The sequence below is a fragment of the Chamaea fasciata genome, unplaced genomic scaffold (assembly GCF_029207755.1).
Source record: "Chamaea fasciata isolate MVZ Bird 193981 ecotype frontalis unplaced genomic scaffold, bChaFas1.0.hap1 SCAF_8, whole genome shotgun sequence".
NCBI classification, from domain to species: Eukaryota; Metazoa; Chordata; class Aves; order Passeriformes; family Sylviidae; genus Chamaea; species Chamaea fasciata.
In genome coordinates this window covers 5,834,770-5,846,729 of record NW_027094093.1, presented here as the reverse complement: position 1 = coordinate 5,846,729, position 11,960 = coordinate 5,834,770, and the positions used below count along the sequence as shown (strand labels likewise).

General features: G+C 42.3%; 1 protein-coding gene across 14 annotated transcripts in view; it reads left to right on the top strand.

The window, feature by feature from the left end:
* Positions 1-396: 396 nt before the first annotated feature.
* Positions 397-11,960, top strand: part of MAP2 (microtubule associated protein 2) — a 243,804-nt gene continuing 232,240 nt past the window's right edge. For all 14 annotated transcript variants that reach the window (XM_066189474.1, XM_066189472.1, XM_066189476.1 and 11 more), the window contains exons 1-3: positions 397-463; positions 9,985-10,055; positions 11,809-11,903. The gene's annotated coding sequence lies outside the window, so the exon portion shown is untranslated. The remainder of the gene's footprint in view (positions 464-9,984; positions 10,056-11,808; positions 11,904-11,960) is intronic.

The window sequence follows — 11,960 nt, the reverse complement described above, 5'->3', positions numbered from 1 at the left end:
GGCTGAAACTTGGATAAGGGCTGGAACCCCTGGAGGAACTTTGCCTTCCTCTTGGCAGCAGACAGCAAGCAGTGGGCCAGGGTGTCCAAGACTCCTCGTGCCTCCACCTGTCCAGCGCTCCTGGCAGGCTGGGGTGACTGCATGGAGTGCAGCCACTCCTCTCAGGTCAATGCCACAGCCACAGGCCTTGCAAAATTCACTTTGAAACAGTTTTTGATTGCAAAATGCAGCTTCTGGATTTGCTACTCTGTAGGAGAAGGGAATACAGGTGACCTGGTCCCTGATAAGCAACAGCTGTGTTAATTACATACAGCCTTGCCCCAATGGGTCACAGCTGGAGCCAATAAAGATAAATGTGGTTAAAGGGAGTGGGTTTGCTGATGAGAGGAGGATCATCATGGAGGAGGAGCCTTGAGGACCACGAAGAGGAAGAGTCCTGGGCAGAGAGGATCCCTGCAGTGAGGTCAGTCTGGGTGTGCAGTCGGAGCCTGTTGTTGGAACCTGCAGTCGGTCTGGCTGGGTAAAAGCCTGCAGTCAGAGGCTGCAAACTGATCCCTGCAGTCAGAGTTGAGCAGGAAATAAGCAGCAGTCAGAGGCTGCAGGGGAAACCTCCAGCAGGAGCTTGGTGCAGGCAGAGTCAGGGAATGGTTGGAGTCAGGATGGCTGAGGGGTAAAGAGGAACAAACCAGGGCCCTTTTCATGCTGTGATGAACAAGGAGTCTGTGTCTCAGCTCATTTCTACCCTCTAACAAGAGGGCTGCTGCAACACTGCTCTTGTAAGTAGAGGCAAGAAAAAGCCAAGAGGAAAAGGCTAGGGAGTGACTCTGCCTGCGGGCCTTGACTTCTAAAGAGGCCAGGGCACCTCAGCCCCTGGCCCCCCATTCTGTTTTCTGCCCTCAGGGTCCTATATAGACTGTAATAGGTTTGAGCACATATAGATAGGGGATACAATTAACATTTTGTGCTCCCCAGGACAATGCACCATTAAATGCAATGAGGAATTTCTTTGCTTTGCTGCTGAGGGATAGTCCTGAGGGGTGACTGGTGGCCCTTGCAGTGGTTTGGGCACCCTGGCTTGCGTGCTCACTGAAGTCCTGTCCATCAGCAGAAGCCTGCAGGATCTCCTCCCACAATCTCACCACAGGCTGTGATTTTTCTTTTCCCTGTGGAAAAGGGCTTCTGAACATGTGTGCAGAGATTTATTATGCAGACATCCACAGAATAAGAATAAACTAAATTCCCACATCACCAAACCATGTCCTGTTTGGAGTTTAATGAAGATTTCTCCCCACTCCAAGCACCAAGTGGATGCTATATAGTTTAAATTATGTATAGGTCTATTACAGAATAAGCAGTGCTAAATTTTATATGCATACACAGAGCACAATAAATTATGTATCTTGCCTTAATATTTCATGAAGAAGAGCTGTGGCATGTATTGATTTCATTTTGACCCGAGTTCAAGAGAGCATTTAAGCATATTTCTATTTTTAAATCCATGAATCATCATAACAGGACTATCCAGGTGCTTTCAGTTAGATGTGCACTTAACAACCATGCTGAATCTGAGCCATAATGATAATCAGATTAATATTTTGAACCAGTGCCCAAGGAAGCCAATGGGAGCCATTTAATCAATTTTACTAAGCTCTTGCAGCAAGATTCATTTTTAAATATATTTGTATGCATATATATATTTAATGAAGAAAATGGAAGGTAGACATCTACTGAGAAATTGGAGCCTGTCTGAGCCTGGTGTCACCTTATATAGTCATGAATTTCTGTAGCAATGTGAGAAATCAAGGCAAGTTATCTCAAAATGCCCCTGGCAGACGCTTGCTCATTCTTCCAGTGCCCAGGATATGCCACACTGAAGGCTGAACACTCCCCTGCTAGTGTGAGTGAGCCAGCATCTTTTGGGTAACAGGAACTCGTTTTTACTTAATGAAATTATTGGGATTTATTTCCTGTCCTGAAAGATATGGGGGAGGAAAAACAAAAAGAAAAAGAAAAGGTTTTATGGACAGTATGTTCAAAAGCCCTCCCATAGTACCAGAACTTAAATGTCACTTGCAGACTTGGAGCTCTGACTGAATTGTGGGGAGCAGGGGCTAGCCTGGACCACCTGGGCAGATAGGACTTCCAGCTGTTTCTCTGCACATATTGTCCATGCTCCTGGTGAATTAGCTTGTTTTGGGCATTTTTCTTATCCTGAATCTGCAGCTTTCAACTACATGCTTGGTCTTCTCTAAGATAACTGTTGAGATGCATTAATTGAGAGGTCAGAAAGGACCAATATATCTGATCAAGAAAACAGTTGCATTAAATAGATAATTTAATTTGGTCCTGATGGTAACACTCAGGAAATGGTACTTTCTAGAATGAATCTGCCATACAAACATGTGCACACATTGTTTTCTTGTTTTTGTAGAAAAAACCAGGTCACAACACCTGTGACTCTGCTTTGAGCCTTCCATTTCTTCTCCTGGAGTTATCCAAAATTTCTCTTTGGAGAATGTGCCTACAAATAACACCATTATCTACAGGAAGACACAAAAGAAGCCCAAGCATAACCTGAAAGCCTAGTGAACTCATTTCCACTAAATTACTTTTTCCTTTCTTGCCCTTTTTTCCTCTCTTTCTCCCTTCAGGACATAGGCAAAGATGGTGGTTTTGTCTTTATTATTTGCAAACTACAACAAGACTGAGCTTTTCTCTTTAGGTTTTTGTCCACAAGTAGAAATAATGGTTAATGTTTCCCTATGAAAGCATCCCATATGAACTGGCTCTTACAGAAGTAAACCAAATAGCTTTTGTTTTGTCACTTTCTTGTTATTACCATTATTTATTGACAGCATGGTGTATTTACTTTTGTTTATTTTTAAAGCACGGTGTTTGTAGTCAAATCTGTATGTTAGCTCATGTTAATATGGATGCAAATATTGAGCCATTATGTCTAAACAACCAGATCTTTAATACTGCTGTGCTTTGCTACCACAAGGTATTCCTGCAGTGAACTGAGAAAATCAGTCTGGATCTTACCTATGGTACAAAAGTCTAAGAGTTCATTGCTTTTTCTGGCTGCTGTAGGAACCAAGTTATGTTGGGGTGGTTTCTTGCGTGTTAGGAAAAAGAGTAATTTTCAAATTGTGGCCATCAAACTCTGAACCTCTGATGGGTCCCAAACATTTTGCCTCAAACTACCCTCATATTGCTCAGCCATAACTTCTTAATCCAGAATAAAAACTACTGAGACTATACTAAATGCAGTGGGGTTTTTTTCAGTTGGATAGGCTAATTTAATGGGATTTAAACAATGATATAGCAATGTTTAATCCATTTCCGCTTTTGCAGTCTTTTTATTTCCTAAGAAAACACATATTGTGTTATTTATTGTCTCATCTGAAAATGGCAGAAAGCTTAAATGTATTATTTCTCACTTACCTGGAAGGGTTTAAAATTTGTGGAGTTCACAGAGCAGCCAACATTTAGCAGGTTCCCATGTCAAGATACAACTTTCTTCAGTTTGCCTCTGTAGATTGAAAGATTTTGGTTTAGATTTTAAGGATTTATTTCACATGTCAGGATCTGTTAAATATCCTGTAGAAGAAAATCTGAGAAGACATCCATTTGTAGATACAGTCTTTTTTATCTGTGGCAAAAATACAAAGACCTGCAAGCAAGCCAATATTTAATTGCATTATCTAATGGCATCAAAATTTAGTTATGGCTCTCTTTAATAAAATAAATTTGGAGTCTTAGATGATAATTCTAAAATTAGATCACGTCACACCTTATGGCTGTCAGGTCACTTTGTGAGACGAACCAAGAGTTTCCACGCTCACCGCAAAATTGCCCTGTTGTTTCTGCTCAGAGGCTCTGAGTTGAAAAGACTTTTTGAGAAATGGCTAAACTTGATGCATTGTTTAAATTACAGTATTTTTTACAGTCTTCTTCCTAATAAAAGAATTACTGTGGCTGTTGTAGACCAGCAGATGGATAATACAATGGAAAGTACGGAATGCTTTGGAAAAGAGTATGAGAACAGAGAAAACCTATAGAGGTCCTGCTCATGGCACTCCAGGCTCAGAGATGGCAGGGAGGGACTGGTCTGACCCTGTGCCTACAGCAGGTGCCAGTGCCCACGAGGTTGTCTCTGCCTTCTTTTAGTCCACGTAAGTTTTTCACCTCCACATAGTCCTCTGCTAGTGAATTCTGCAAATCAGCTGCTTCTGTTCCAATGAAAGTGCCTCCTGCTAAGCACAAAATAGCCTGAGGGTAGTGTCACTGGTAGATCCTGTGTAAATCCTGACTGAAAGCAGGGAGAGCTGCCTCCTCATTGATGATAACCCCGGTTCCTAAATGTGAGCTTAAAACTCAAGCTTTAGCTTTTCTCCTATAATGGAAAGATGCTGTGATTTCCACAGCAAGAATTAACAGTGAAATTAATCCCTGAGAAGGTGAAATGAACCAAAAGGAACTCTAGAAAGTGATGAAATAGGGTGTCAGATCGGAATCCTCAGTTTCTGCATCTGCGACCAAGTTTCTGTGCAATCCTGATGTGCCCACCTGAAAAGGAGACAGAAATGTTATTATTGACCAAGAAATGACAGAGCTCCCAGCAGGTGGGCACAGGCTGCCTGACACACTTTTACCTCTTTGGCCTCACAGCAGCTTTGGAGGACAAGATGGTGGCTCAGAGCCCCTTGCTTCCTGCCTGGCATTTTAGTACTGAGCTGTTCTGCTTCTGCCTCTCCAGCCTGCCATTTCCCAGGGCACTAGTGTGGCACTGATTCAAAAAAGTCTGCAAGTGCTTTTTAAGAGCAAAGTGAAGATGCTTTAGAAGAGAGGCAGGCCTGCCTGTTGGGCAGCAGCAGCTCCGATACCTCAGTGCTGCAGTTATATTTGATGGTGCACGTACTTTGCTTCGGGAAAGCTGCCAAATGGCATTTTATTCCTACCTCAGAGCTCTATGCAATGAAAAATAAGTGAATTTCCATGATTTTTTTTGGCCACAAAAGGGCCTGCAGGTCTTTACACAGCTTTACCACGCTGGGATCAAAGCCTGGCTCAGACCAAAAAGCACCATTGGGACTGATGTTTGTGCTTAGAGTCAGGGCTTTATCAAGTGGCTCAGACTAGGGTGAAGGTAGCCACTGTCCAGCCAATTTCCCCAGAGCCAAATGACAGAATTACAGTCTGATCCTCAGCCCAGGAGCCCTGGAAGGGGCAGCCTTCTCCTAAACAGTGATGTTAATAGAGGGGTTTTATTAATTCTTTGTCGTGATTCCTCTTTAGCCTCCAAACCAGGTGTGGCAGTCCTAGGACTAGCTGTGTTTGAGTGTTAGAAAAACTTACCCAAATATATTCTTTTAATCTTGCTGATGCTCTTCCGCTTTTCTTTCTGCAGCAAATGGAAGGCCATGAATTTCCTGCCATGCAGATAATTTTTCTAGGTTTGTTTCTCAGTCACAATGAGTGAAGATCTGTTGTCTAACCTCACCAGCACATTTTGAGTTCTTTTAGCATCGATCTGAACTGAGGGCCGTCGATGTTCTCCCGAGCTTCAAAGTATTACTTTCCTTCTAAATTGCCACATTTCTGCGAGATAGCTTGCCCTTGCCACATCATTTGGGCTGCCCATCTGTTGCTTAGCTACCAGACTAATAATAAGAGCCCAAATGATAGCAGAGTGGGCACCGAAGCATTTCAAATATGACAAGACCCAAAGGATGCTCGTCAGTGTATATGTACAGGAGTATTACGCATCCCGAGTTCTGAGGTTTTAGTGACCACGACTGTTAGCTTTACCTTACACAGCTCTGGTTGCTGAGTGCTTGGCTTTTGCTGGAGCTGGCTTGTTTGCAAGCTGTGGCCACAGACACTGATTTTAAGGAAGACGTGTGCTTGGGGAGAAATCCCTAAATGAAGGTCCTGGAAAGGGGATGGGAAGGAGGTCCTTGGGGGTTTCTGTAAGAGGGAACTGTGATTGTCAGAGCTAGGTCCTAGTTGCTGGAATCAAGTTATGCAATGCAGTATCAATGTGAATGCAGAACTAGCCATAGCTGCTATGGATTATTACCGATCTGTATCCACAGCAGCAATACCTTTCAGCTCTTCCCTGACAGTTTGTGTAAGGGACTTAATTTATAACTTCACAAACTGGAATTGCATTTTTGCAGCCTCATGAAAATGAGTGACACCAATTGCCCAGGACACATCTTTGGTTCTCATAGCAGCTGTGTGAAAGACACTGTGCTGTGCTTCCAGCAGCATCAATTAATAGTCTGGAGGTGAGTGCACAGCTGAAATTAGTAACAGTTCATCTGCATGCAAAAGAAGGTTTCTCTGAACCTCCAGCGGCATCTTGTAGGACTTGTAAAGGGCTCAGCTTTGTGGTTACTGTGGCTGTGGCTTGTATGGAGAGGTAGCCCGGGGAATGATTTTCTTGAGGTTCAGCTGCTTTCAGTGTGAGTCACCAACAGGCAAAGGAGCTAGGAGCCATCAGCTGGACAGTGCTGGACCATCCCCAGAGCAAGGTCTCAAGGAGAGGCTGGAATGGCTTTGTGCTTAAGAGCTTCATCGGAGTAACTGGTTGTGCTGGTCCATGGCTCAAAAGCAACCAAGTCCCTGCTTACACCTCCAGTTTGGCGCCAGACCAAGGGGACCTCTGGGAAGGATTGCAGTTTTGGTTTTCCTTTAATCTTGTCTCCAAAGATTGCTTTTGGTGTTTGCATTGCAGATGTGAGCTTGAGGAGACACCATAGCTGGCCATAGAAGGAATCAACACTTTTTCTCATGTTTAAAGACACAGAAATGACATGAAGAAAACCTGGTCAGTTAAGAGGAGAGGGGTTTCCAATAAAATATTATATGTGTGATGGATTTCTGGCTCATATATGGTGACACAGTGCTACTGGGAAAACATGCACCAAGGGTGATTTCCCCTTGTTACTATTTCTTGTTAACAGCTTAAGCATATATGTAAGTAAGGAGGAACAAACCCCTCCTGTGAAAGTGTTAGTGTTTTTTGACCCCTAAACTCAAAACCAAGGAAAAGCTCTTGGTGAAATACATGGTGATGTGATCCCTTTAGAACACCAGGGCAAGACCCCAAAATGTGTAATCAAGTGGGATAAGGTTGTGTTGTTGCCTAGTAAGATACTGCATTCAGGTATGGAAATTCAGCTCATAGGGACTCGTGCCATGTATATGTGCAGTTTATGGGGTTGTTCTAACACCAAGGAAAAAGCCAGCGTTTGGAACACTGCCCAGGGTTTTACCTGATTTCCTGTATATTCACTTGCCTGTCACTTCAAAACCTGTTTTGCCTCCCACTTAGCAGTGGAGTTGTGCCCAGATAAAGGCATTACTTGAACACCAGCTAAATATTAGTTTCATTAATACACACCCATTGCTTGGTCCCAGGGTATCACTCAAAGCAAATTATTCTGCTGTGTTACATTGTCAGTTGATCTTTTTGCCTTTTATCCTTGTTGTTGTTCTTCCTGTCTTGCAGAAAGCCAAGGTGCCAGGCCATTAGGAAACTGAATTATTAAAACCTCATATTGATTTTTCTTGACCAAATAGCTGACGTTATCATGCAAGGACCTTGCCTTGAGCTGTGCTGAAGGGATGTTTTGCTAAACACTTGACAGCTCTCCTCACTCCTTTTCTTCATTACCTTCCATCTTTCCTACCCCATCATTTCCAAGAGGAGGAGGTTCTGAAAACCATTATGCAGAGTCATTTCACTTCACTGTCAGGCTCCCTTTGCTAGCAGCCACACAAATGATAGGATTTTTCTTTCTTTTCACTCTGGAGGTACACAAACAGATCAGTTCGTTTGCTAAAAGCCTCGGCACACCACGGTATCCATGGCAACACACCAGCCTGCGCAAGCATCTGCAGACGCTTCAAAAATCAGAAATACCAAGCGATGACAAGGAGTTGCTTCATACAATGGATGTTTATAGGTGTCACAATCATCTGAAATACTTCCTTTTCCACCCATCAGCTCCTTGATTATAATGTGCTTCACATTTTTCTCGCAGTTCCTTTGTCAGAATCTAAGATTCAAGGCAGAACTAATCCTCCTTTCAATGTTTATTTGCTTTGGTTGTTTATTGGGGGTTTTTTGTTTGGTTTTTTTTTGCATTTAGATCACTGGCTGAGGTACCTTATGGGGGATGAGCACCCCAAGCAACACTGTTAACTTTCCTCTTTGAACTGAGTTGGAGTACAGGCTTTTCAAATGATAAAATCCACAGCTGTAATTGAAGAAGGTCTACATCAATCCAACTAACAGAAGTAGTTGTGTGGGTGCTAGGCTGAGTGGTGAATTGACCCATCATGTTGCATCAATTACCGGCTACCTATAGTGATGACAGATTTAAAAAGATCAACCAACCATTTTGTGGAAATATTTTTATTTACGTTTATCTACTTGCTGGCATGGCAGAGACTATGCTAGTATGTTTACAGGCACTGGTCTTCACTGAACCTGTGGTTTGTTCAGATCTGCTTGCAGGAGATAACATTCAGGTGCTCGGGCTGCATTGCAGCTGAGCTGGTTGCAGAACATGTATCAGTTCACTAGACCAAGCCTCCAAAAACATCTGTAATTCAGAATGGGTAACTCATGTGGGCACTGACAGGCACTGTTAAGAGTCTCATGCTGGTGATGGCCCGGGCTAAGGAGCAGTTTTATAATGTAGCAAACCAACAGGCAATCTTCAGACATTCAGGACCACCTTCCTCAACTCAGGGAAGCATTGCTGCCCCATTAAGATGTGGTGAGTGTGCTTATCCACCAGGCTAGGGCCATTCTCTAACCTAAACTGGATAACTGTCTGTGTTGCTCACACAAAGGCTGAGTACAAGCCTGAGTTTGAAGTTTGGGAGTGGGAAAGAGCTCAAATACACACATGCTTAACCTCCAGCCACAGTTGTGGTGGGAAAATAGCCCCTCGTTCTGTCTGTAATGATTTTCTTCTCTTAAGAAGTAACAGCAGTATTTTATTCATAGAAAGGTGAAAAGAAATGCGAAGCCCAAACCCAAGATTAATTATGTTGCCCCATATTGTGGCATTAACTTGATTAGGCTAATCTGTTTTTGACTGATGATTTTAAGCTTTAGGTTTGGAAAATGCAGTAACATCTACCTGTTTGAATGTAGCATGAGGAACATATTAAAAAACCTTATCAAAATTCCACGTTAATAAAACAAGCTATCAGTGCATCAGAGCACCGATGAGCTTCCATGTGCAAGCATCTCATGGATTCTTTCTAAGGTCTTCAATCCTCAGTAGCTACTGTTGGAACAATTCAGGCTTTCCTCTAGAATGGGAAATTAAATCTCAAAACCCAGTATATTCCTTGTATTCTGACCAGTTTGACTATTCAGTAACTTCCACATCATATTTATTTTGAAAAGCAAATTTTTTTCATGTTGTTTTGCTGGAGATTCAATGTGCAAAGACATTTCACTTCATAAAACTTAACAGTGCGCTCTGTCCATCTTCTGTTTGGTCCTGTAAGTAGGCAGTGGGTTTTTTTATTCTTTTTTCAGTTGAAAACCTGGAAAGGCTGAAGGGTGCATGAGCTTTATTCCCCCAATTCTCAAGACAGATAAAGAAGGCAACACTTGTAGTAGTGAGAAGATAGAGATAGCAAAACAAGTAACCCAACCTGAAACTTCCTCGCAATCATCATTCTTTAACCAGAAAACGTCAAGAGCAACACTACTGATTCTCCTATAGAGTTTGGGTTTTTTCTTCTTGTTCAGGTGGAAATTTAATAGATGAACTATTGTTCTGTGCCCCAGAAAATGGGTTAAAGCAGTGAAAGTTGGTTTAGGTTAAGAACTTTTTACAGCTGAGCTGTGCAGGGGTCAGTACTCCCCAAATATATTTTGAATACATTTAAAAAACATTCTGTGAGATGTCACAATGAGTCTGACACCCAGCTTTTTTTTTTCTTCAGCAGATGAATCAGAGGCATAACCAAAATTTCACAAAGCTTCAAGAGCTGAGAGGAAAAAGTATCTGGATTAGGTAAATGACAGGGGAAGAAGCTCTGCACATAACCATGAACCCTGTAAGAGACCACTATTGTCCATTTTTCACACTGGTTCACTGAGGACTCTTCCCTTTCAATCCCAGCAGTGAGAAATGAAGGTGTCAGCTCTAATGCATTCTCTACTGCAATTCCTATCTCCTTGCAGTCCCAAGAGCTGGTGGCCCAAGTATTTTGTACCCACTCTCTGCTTTCAAATTATTGCACTTCTAATGCAGAGACTGGCTTTTGACATCAAAAGCATTTAGCAAATTAGAGTGTAACTCCCTGAAGCTAATTCTTCCATCATAATTCACATGGGTACTTAGAGTCCCTTGGACAAAAAGACCAAAGATAACTAAATCTACAAAGGCAGCATTGCTCTTGTACAAGTCCTTCCACTGGGCCAGATCTCACCTTTGTTTAAAGCTTTCCTGTAGCAACCTGAGACATTTACACTGACAGACAGGTAGTGTCTCCAAATAATCTTTGGACGGCAAACGGAATCAGATGGGAGACAGAAAAAGGAAAGCTTTTACGTAGAAATGTTACTGTATGAGCTGATGAGACACAGTTGAGTTTCTTGTCAGAAACAGAAAAAAATTGAACGTGGTTTATGATGCAAAGCCAGGGATAAGTCCATTCTATTTTCAGTGGAAGCTTTTATTTTGCTTAGTCCTTGATAAGCATTTGAAGTTCTTTCAGCTCGTTTTTCTCCCCCATTGCCTCTGTTGGGCACTAGAGGGACCCTAGAGTTTTCCAACCCATGAAAACATCCCAGCAATGCCGAGGCGGGAGCCCTGTCTTTCCCGGTAACCTACACCTAGGTGTTTCCAAGGAGAAAGGTGGGGGAAAAAACTCTCAACGTGCCCACAGACTGCAAATATGCCAGTGAGAGTGATGTGCGAGGGGACCGTAGCCATACTTCTTCGTTTCATTAACCTCACTGGTGCTCGCAGCTCTTCCCAACATCAATAAATAAGAGCTGACTTTGACTTGACTGCTCTGATTGCTCAGCTAATGTTGTGGCATTGGCGCCAAGGCTTGAGTCACTGTGTTTTTGAGAAATTAAATGTTTCCTTCCCCAGTCTGAAATGATGCCAAATACCTAGGTTGCCACTACTGCATCCCAATTAAACTCTCAGGGGAGCAGTGGGGAATTGTTACTTCCCTATGTAGTAAAAGACAAAGTATTGACACAAATACCTTTTAAAACAGCATTTCCCTGACACAGTTTCAAATTAATCCATTCTAAAGACAGCTATAGGCAATGTCATTCCTTTTTCTTTTAGTATGAAGGCAAAAAATCCTCTGTATTTGACTTAACAGACTTCCATACAGAGATCCATAATTCAGTATCTTAAAGCTTTACTATAAAGCTCATGGTTTATGAGGTGACGCAAAATTTCTTTTTTCCTTTATACAAAAAAGGAAAAAAGTAGTTTCCCCCAGTATCCCTTAGTGGAATGATGCTTTCTGATCTCTGCATTAATATTTCTGATAAAAATATGTGCAAGCATTTTAATATCTCTAACAGGAATTAAAATGTATTTTTTCTGTCTTAAAACATCTAGTGTCAACACTGCTGCTGAATGTTTCATGTGAAGTATAATGTAATTTGACTAGATAATGATCTCAGGCAAAATGGTGACTGCCGTTTTTTCTGTGCTTATTTTTCATCATCTTTGAAGATTGTTTAAAGGAGAGATGCAACTTACAAGACTCACCTTCCCTCTCTCTCTCTCTCTGCAGGCTGCTGCTGAAAAGAGACGGGCTGCTGCTGTGCTGCATCTGAGCCAGAGGCGTTGACTCTCCGTCACACATGGAATATTCTGAGCATGTCTCTGGTTAGTTACACCACCCCTCTGATCTCTAGGAATGTTTATGGACAGCGCACGTTGTAC